The sequence below is a fragment of the Melospiza melodia genome, unplaced genomic scaffold (assembly GCF_035770615.1).
Source record: "Melospiza melodia melodia isolate bMelMel2 unplaced genomic scaffold, bMelMel2.pri scaffold_62, whole genome shotgun sequence".
Lineage (NCBI taxonomy): Eukaryota > Metazoa > Chordata > Aves > Passeriformes > Passerellidae > Melospiza > Melospiza melodia.
This window is the reverse complement of record NW_026948801.1, coordinates 1,037,936-1,046,909: the sequence shown is the minus strand read 5'-3', so window position 1 is coordinate 1,046,909 and position 8,974 is coordinate 1,037,936. Positions and strand designations below refer to the sequence as shown.

The 8,974-nt window shown below is 55.2% G+C and overlaps 1 pseudogene; it reads left to right on the top strand.

Annotated features, from left to right (window-relative positions):
• On the top strand, positions 1 to 8,590 carry LOC134413947 (antigen peptide transporter 2-like; annotated as a pseudogene).
• Positions 8,591 to 8,974: the final 384 nt, after the last annotated feature.

Below are 8,974 nucleotides of genomic sequence, written 5' to 3'. Positions count from 1 at the left end.
ATGGCGCTGCCACCCGCCGCTCTCCTGCCCAGTGTGCTGCTGGTGGCTGACGCCCTGGCACTGTGTTACTGGTGCTGCTGCTGGCGCCGCTGGGCGTGCTGGGCGTGTGGCTCGAGGCTGCCCTGCGCTTGTCCATCCTGGCTGCGGCCACCCGGCTGCCAGCCCCTCGCCGTCCTTCCAGAGCCACCGCGGCTGCCGTCACGGCCGCCGCCACCCCCGCGGTGTTCGGAACCTTCCGGAGCCTCCTGGGGCCGCTCGGGGCTGGCCCGGGGCTGTTGGCGGCCGCAGCGCCCGCCTTGGCTCGGGGTCACCCACGCCACTGCCGCCCTGGCCGTGCTGGCCTGGGCCGCGCCCCCAGCCCCCGGCGGCGTCCCTGAGACCCCCGGAGGTGTCCCCAAGGCTCCCAGCAGCGTCCGGCGCGCTCTGGCACTGACCTGGGAGCAGAGGAACGTCCTTGGAGCTGCTGTCCTCTGCCTCATGCTGGCTGTCGTTGGTGGGTGACTGTCTTGGTTTAGGGCAAATCTGGGAGAAAACCTCCAAAAGGGGCCCCTCCAGAAAGCAAACCCATACAACCCGTACCCAAACCAGTTCAGGAAAGATTCCTCAGAGAGAAGTGGAAAGAACCTGTTTATTTAACAGGCAAAGCAAACAAAATGAACAATACCAGATTACAACATTCTTTCACCACTCTGAAAAAGATGACAAATTCAGAAGTCTCTCTTGGGGGTGGTCGCTCTGTTATCAGTCCCTCCGGTGCTGGGGCAGCTGCTGCAGCCACAAGGTGCAAACTCTCGGTGTTCCCAGGTCCTGGTCTGGAGCAGGCTCAAGTAGGTCCAAAAAAGGTAAAGGAGAAACAGTCCAGGGAAAAATTCGGACTGCTTAGCTAAACTAAATAATGAGCAGAAACAAAAGCAAGAGCGAAGCAGGAGCAAAGCAGAAGCAAGAGAAAAGCAAAAAGCCAAGCAAAAAGCAAAAGCAGCACCATGTACTGCCCCGTGTCTGTGTCCTGCCAGCCATGGGGGAGCAGCTGATAGCAAAACCAAAGCAAAACTTTCACTCTTCAGAGCCAGTCTTGAAGGCACAGAGCATGATATCCAGCATAAACAGAACACACAGATGGGGATACAAACATCCTAACGTCACCTTAGGACGTTGACATGTGGTGACAGGCGTTGACGCCCCCAATTTGGGCTCTGCAGCCCCAAATTGGGAACCCCCCAATCTGGGATACCCCACCAAATTGGATGCTGGTGCCTTAAAATTGGGTGTTGAGCTCCTAAATAGGTGATGACCACCCTAAAATAGAGTGGTGACCCTCCTAAATTGTGAGTTGACCCCTTCAGTTGGGTGCTGACCCTGCAAAAATGGGGTGCTCACTTTCCAAATTGGGTTCTGACCCTGCAAACTTGACTGTTGGTCCCCCAAAATTGGGTGCTGACCATCAAACTAATGGTCTGATGCCCAAATATGGATGTTGACCTCTAAGACCTGGGATCTTAAGGTCCTGATCTCCTATGTTTAGGTTCTGATCCATAAAATTGTGTGCTGAACCCCCCCAAAATTGGTACTGACACTTTAAATTGGGTGTAAAATCCCTAAATTTTTCACGAAACCCCCCAAATTGGGTCCCGCCTTTCCAAAATTAGATCCCCGCTCCCCAGACTGGATCCTGCCCCCCACAAATCAGGGTCCCCCTGTGTCAGTGGTCTCACCCGTGGTGATGCAGCCTCGGTGACACCCAGGGGAGATGGCGGGGCCATACACCACCGGGAAGGTGCTGGATGCCATCGGGAGTGGGGACGGAGTCACCGCTGGAGCTGTCGGGATGGTGGCGGCTGCTGGAGCCACAAGGTGGGTTGGAGCATTCCCAGGGCCTGGCCCCATGTCCCCAACGTCCCCGATGTCACTGTGTCCCTGTGTCCCCGCAGTGTGCTGTTTTCTGGCTGCCGGGGGTCTCTCTTCATGCTGTTGATGGCGCGTCTCCGTCAGAGCCTGAGCCTGCGGCTTTTTTCCCACCTGGTGCACCAAGACCTGGACTTCTTCCAGGGAACACCAGCAGGTAACGGGGTATGGCCCAGCCCCATCCCCCCCGACCCATCCCATCTGTTCCATCCCATCCCAGCTAGTCTGTCACCCCAGTCCCTTCCCATCCCGTCCCGTCCCATCCCATCCCATCCCATCCCATCCCATCCCATCCCATCCCATCCCATCCCATCCCATCCCATCCCATCCCATCCCATCCCATCTGTCTGTTATCCCATCCCACGACTCCATCCCCATCATTCCCATTCCCACCATCCCATCCAATTCCATCCTATGCCATCTTCCTGGCTTCATTCTACTCCAGTGTTCCATCCTGTCACCATCCCACTTTCCCATTCTAGCCACTGTTCTGTCCCCATTATTCTCACTCCCGTGCCTCCACCCTGTTGCGTATCCTCAGCTGCCTCCCACCATCCCATCACCCCATCCCACCATTTCCTTTCCCACCATCCCATTTCCCCTGTCCTGCCCCATTCCACCCTGACCATCTCCACAGCCATTCCCATCATCCCATCCCACTGCTCCCCATTACATCATTCCCATCCCAAATGGGATCATCCATGATGGGATCATGGTCTCACCCACCACGATCCCAACCTCTTTTCCCACCCTGCAGCTGAGCTCCTGGCTCAGTTTTCCATGGAAGTGCCACGGGTGTGCAGGGCAGCACCGAGTGGAGCCAACCAGCTGCTGCGGAGTCTGGTGATGGCCCTGGTGGTGGGGGGGTTCATGGTGGGGCTGGCACCGGAGCTGGCACTGCTGGCACTGCTGGAGGTGCCCCTTGGAATCGCCACCCGCCGCATCCAGAGCACCCGCAAACAGGTCAGGAGTAGGAGGGAAAGAGTGGGAGGGGACTGAAGAAAGGTGGGAATGGTGGAGCTGGGATGGAGGCTAGGGGAATGGGATGGTGGGGATGGGATGGGATGGGATGGGATGGGATGGGATGGGATGGGATGGGATGGGATGGAGAATGGAAAGGAGGATGATGGAGGTGGAAATGGTGGGATGAAAGGGGATGAAGACAAGGGGAATGGGATGATGGGGATGGGATGGAGAATGGAAAGGAGGATGATAAATGGTGGGATGAAAGGGGATAAAGACCAGGGGAGTGAGATGGTGGGAGTGTTGACATGAGGATAGAACAAAATGGTCAAGATGGGACTGGTGTGGATGAGAAGAGAAGGATGAGATAAGGTGGTGGGTATGGGATGAGACAGTGGGGATGGGGATGGTGAGATTAGGAGAATGGATGGGAATGGTGAGGGTGAGAGAGAAGGGCGTGGGATGGCGGGAATGCAATAGTGGGGATGCAGTAGGTGTGGTGGGATGGGATGTGGATGGTGGGCCAGGAAGGTGATCTGGGAAAGTTGGAGATCCCCTGTTGCTGCCACAGGCCCTTCAGCGATCCATGCTGGAAGCATCCGCCCGCACAGCCGCAGGGGTGCAGGAATCTGTTGCCGCCATTGAGACCATCCGAACCTTTTCGGCAGAGGAGGAGGAGGAGGAGCAGCACAGATGTAACCTGGCCAAGGAGCTGAGGCTGAAGGAGCAGATAGAGCTGGAGCTGGCAATCTTCGTCCTTGTCTACAGGGTCAGGGAGGACTGGGAATGGGAACAGCAGAGAATGGGGATGCCAGGATCAGGGATGAGGACACAGAGAATGAGAACACTGGGACCAGGAATGGGAAACCAGCGGCTGAGATGGGAGCACTCAGAGTACAATGGGGACACCAGGAATGGGGACAACAGAACAGGGACATTGAGTTCAGGAACAGGCATGGCAGGAATGGGAATGGTGACATTAGAAACAGGATGGGGACACTGGGATAAAGGTTGGGAACATCAGTGTGGTGGTTTTTGCAGGTCCCCAGGATGAGAAAAGAGACAAAGTTCTTGACTTCATGTTTCAGAAAGCTGATTTATTATTTTATGATATATATTATATGAAAAGAAAATTATATACTAAAGAAAGAGAAAGGAGACATTAGAAAGCTAGAAAGGAATGAATAATAAAATCTTGTAACTCAACAGAGAGTCTGACACAGCTGGACCTGTGATTGGTCATCAAGTAAAAACAACCACATGAGACCAATCAAAGATGCACCTGCTTCATTCCACAGCAGCAGATCATTATTGTTTACATTTCGTTTCTGAGGCCTCTCAGGTTCTCAGGAGAAAAATCCTGGTGAAAAGATTTTTCAGAGAATATGTCTGTGACACATCAGGATCAGGAATAGGGACATCAAGAGTAAGATGGGGACATCCAGAACTGGAACGAGGACACCAGGAACAGAGATGAGGCCACCAGGAACAGAGATAAAGACACAAAGGAGTGGGATGGGGACAGGCAGAATGGGGACACCAAGAGTGGGTTGGGGGCAGATGGAATGGGGACACCAGGAGTGGATTGGGGGCAGATGGAATGGGGATACCAGGAGTGGGTTGGGGGCAGCAATATGCCTGTCCCACCTACAGGTGATCAAACTGGCCATCCGGGTCATGGTGCTCTTCAGGAGCCACCAGCAGCTCCGTGACGGATCCATCACTCCTGGGGTCCTCGTCACCTTCCTGCTGTACCAGGACAGAGTTGGTAGCCATATCCAGGTGATCCCATGGAATGCATTTGTTTGTCCATCCGACCGTGCTTCTGTCCATCCCGGTGCCACCCCCTTCCTTCTCCCCAGGTGCTGCTCTACAGCTTCAATGAATTCCTGACCAATGCAGCTGCTGGACAGAGGATCTGGGAATACCTGGATCGGAAACCCGCAGGGAATGTCGGGGGGACGCGGGAGCCCCCCGAGCTTCAGGGCCATGTCACTTTTCAGAAGGTCTCCTTCACATATCCTGGAAATCCAGAGCACCCTGTGCTGAAGGTGGGTCTGGGAGGAGGTGGGGTTTCCCAGGGGTGGGAATTTTGGCATCACCTGCTGTCACAATCCGTCCTTACGAACAGGTTTCTTGATAGTTCATGGATTGATCTCAGGGTGCAAAAAAACCAACATGGCACAGGAGATTTGCAGTAATAAAACAAATGCAGCTTTATTGAATGACCACCACAAAATGCAATAGAGGGATTAAGGGAGAGAAAAAGATAGAGAGAGAAAAGAGAGAGAGAAGGAGGGGGATATAGCTACCAAATGCAGAGACGAAATCCTTTGGTCCAGTCCAGTCGAGGATCCGCCTGTTACGTCGGGGAGATCTCAGGGTTGCAGTCCATCTGGACCCCAATTATACTCTTTTTCGATGGGGGAAGGGGAATGGATTTTGCAACCGAGTCAAAGGTAGTTTATTGTATCTTCGGGGAGGAAAGAATAATGTTTGGAAAAGGGGTACACACAGTCCATGTTCAGCAGTGGGTGTGAGCCATTGTTTTCGTGGTCCACTGCTCACACCTGCAACATCCATCTTGCTTTCGTTAGGTTGCCTCCCCCACACACCTCTCCCAGGTTGGGGGTCTCAGTCCCAGTCCTTGGAAAGAGTGTGGGGGGCCTTTTCACATGGGAGTTTCATGTCTTGGTCTTTGATGGAGAGGCTTCTTACATCTCAGTTCGTCTGTCACGGCAGTTGTAAGACGAGTGAAGGGTCTTTTGTGGGGGACCACCCAAAACTCAGGAGCAGTCCAGCCAGGCAAAGAGGGAACAGCTTCCAAGGCTACTGTTGCAAAAAGGCAAGGTGCCCCCTTCTTCTTCTCATTGGGCTCAGTGTAGCATATAGTAAATACACCTGTGGACAACAGCTTAACAATGCTCTCAGGTCTCGGGGCCTTGTTGGCATGTGACTTTCTCCTTCAGAACCAGAGATTTTAGACAGTGGGGACTCTTCAGTGGTCCCCCAATGATGATGGTGAGGCAGATGAGGAATATTTCAGACAGACTCTCACACCTGTCCCCATCCCACAGGACGTGAGTTTCGAGGTGCGCTCCGGGGAGGTGACGGCGCTGGCGGGGCCCAATGGCAGCGGGAACAGCACGGCCGTGGCGCTGCTGGGGCGGCTGCGGGATCCTTGCAGCGGGACAGTGCTGCTGGATGGGATCCCGCTGCCAGAGTATGAACACCAGTACCTGCACCGCAAGGTGGGACAGCAGAGACACTGGGAACACTGGGCATGGAATGGGGAAAATGGGGACAGGGGTCAGGGGACAACTGTGATGGTGTTCACAGGGGTTTTTGGATGAGGGAAGAGACAAGGATTTGACTCCATGCTTCAGAAGGCTTGATTTATTATTTTATGATATATATATTACATTAAAAGTATACTAAAGGAACAGAAGAAAGGATTTCATCAGAAGGCTAGCTAAGAATAGAATAGGAAAGAATGATAACAAAGGCTTGTGGCTTGGCTCTCTGTCTGCGCCAGCTGGGTTGTGATTTGCCGTTAATTACAAACATCCAACATGGGCCCATCACAGATGCACCTGTTACATTCCACAGTAGCAGATAATCAATGTTTACATTTTGTTCCTGAGGCCTCTCAGCTTCTCAGGAGGAAAAATCCTAAGGAAAGGATTTTCCATAAAAGATGTCTGCAATAAACAATGAAATGGAACTGGGACCACAGGAGCATGGGAGCAGAAATGAGGATACTGGGAAGAGGATGGGGACATCAGGAATAGGGTGGGGACAACAAGAAATGGGATAAGAACATTGGGAAATGGGATGGGGATGAAAGGAATGGGGACGGGAAAAGTGGAAAGTCAGGGGTGGGGACACTGGGGACACAGATGGGGAGAATGGGATCAGGGATGGACACTATGGGGACACCAAGGTGGCATGGGGTCATGGAACAGGGGTGGGGACACCAGGAGCCAAGACAGCATCATAGGGCTTGGGGCTGGGGCAGGTGGTGCTGGTGGAGCAGGATCCCGTCCTGTTTTCTGGAACGATCCGTGAGAACATCCTGCTGGGGCTGGAGCACTGCAAAGAGTCAGAGCTGCGGGAGGCCGCCATTGCTGCTGGAGCCATGGAGTTCCTCCAGGGGCTGGAGCAGGGCTGGGACACTGGTGAGAGCTAGGGGGATGGATGGGGCACCCCTGGGGCACATCCCCCTGATCCCAGGATCCTCTGGCAGAAATGGGAGAGCGGAGTGGGTGGCACATGGTGGGGTGTGCGGGGGATCCCTGAGGTCACATCCCACTGATCCCATGGGATTGCTCACACAGGTCAGATCCCACTAATCCCATGGGATTGCTCACACACTGGTGAGGGAGTGTGGGGGGTAGGGGAAAGGGGGGGAGCCTCTCGTGCTGGGATCCCACTGATCCCAGGGTCCCCCCACAGAGGTGGGGGAGTGTGGGGGGTGGGAGAAGAGGGGAGAACTCCAGGGCTGCACCCCACTGATCCCCTGTGGTCACTCCCACAGAGGTGGGGGAGCGCGGGGGGCGGCTGGCGGCGGGGGAGCGGCGCCGTGTGGCCCTGGCCCGGGCCCTGCTCCGGCGTTCAGCCGTGCTTATCCTCGACGAGGCGCTGGATGATGGAGATGATGGAGCGGTGAGTGGGGTGGGATGGAGGGGGTTGGTGTGGATAGGGGTGCAGTTGGTGAAAATGGGGTATGATGGGATGGCTGGGATGGCTGGAATGGGATGGTGGGATGAGGTAGTGGCAATAAGGGATAATGATTGGCACGGAGTGGGAATGATGTGATGAAGACAGGGATTGGATGGGGTGGTGTGGGTCAACGAGGTGGAGAAATAGGACAGGATAGTAGGATGGGATAGAGACCAGGGGTGTAGGATGGCAGGAAAGTAGAATCAAAGGATGAAGACAAGGAGATATGATAGGGTGGGGTGGGATGGGGTGGGAATGAAGGGGATGGGAATGCTGGGATGAGGACAGAGATGGAGTGCAATGGGAAGAGTTGGAGTGGTAGGAGTAGGATGGGATGGGACAGTGGGAATGGGGATAGTGTGGGCAGGATGGCATAGTGGGCATGGGGATGGGATGGAGAACAGGGAGATGGTAAGAACAGGATGATAGGATTAGGGTGGGACTGAGAGTGGGATGGGATTGGTTGGTCGGGACTGGGTGGGATCAGGTGGGACAGGGTAGGACTGAGTTGGATGGGTTGGCATGAGGGTTCTCTGATTGGATGGGTTGGGATGAGCGTTCTCTGAGCTGGATGGGTTGGGATGAGCATTCTCTGAGCTGGATGGGTTGGGATGGGAGTTCTCTGAGCTGGATGGTTTGGAATGGGAGTTCTCTGAGCTGGATGGTTTTGGATGAGCGTTCTCTGAGCTGGATGGGTTGGGATGAGTGTTCTCTGAGCTGGATGGGTTGGGATGAGAGCATTCTCTGGCCGCAGGCACAGCACTGGGTGCGCACTGGGCTGGCCAAGACCGTGCTGGTCGTGTCCCACCAGCCGCGGGTGCTGGACGGGGCCGATCGCCTGGTGCTGCTGGAGCGCGGGGCTGTGATGGAGACGGGAACACCAGCGGAGCTGCGAGAATGCCGCGGCACCTACAGCCGCCTGCTCCTTGGAGGAGGCAGCACTGGGCAGCCCGAGGGCCCTGGGATGGGCAGCAAGAAGGGGGCTGCATCTGGCAGGGAATAAAGAGGAATCAGCCCCAGTGTCCTCATTCCCGGTGTTTGTGTCACCAGCCAGCTCCTGGTGTCCCCAGTCACAGTGTCCTGTGAATCCCTTCTCCCCACATCCTCAGGATCCCAACTCCCTGTGTCCCCCATGTCCCCACTGTGTCCCCCAGGTCTGCCCATTCCCTGGATGTGTGTGTATCCCCTGTATCCACCATGCCCCCATGATCCCTGGTCCCCATGTCTGCTCCTGGACATGGGGCACAGGGTGGGAAATCAATCCCAAGGAATGGATCTGGGCATGGGTGTCACGTCCTCATCTCACTCCTGCTGTGCTCACTCCAAGCTCCTGGTGTCCCCAGTCCTTTCCCAGTGTCCCCATCCCCAGTGTCTTTATCCCAGTTCC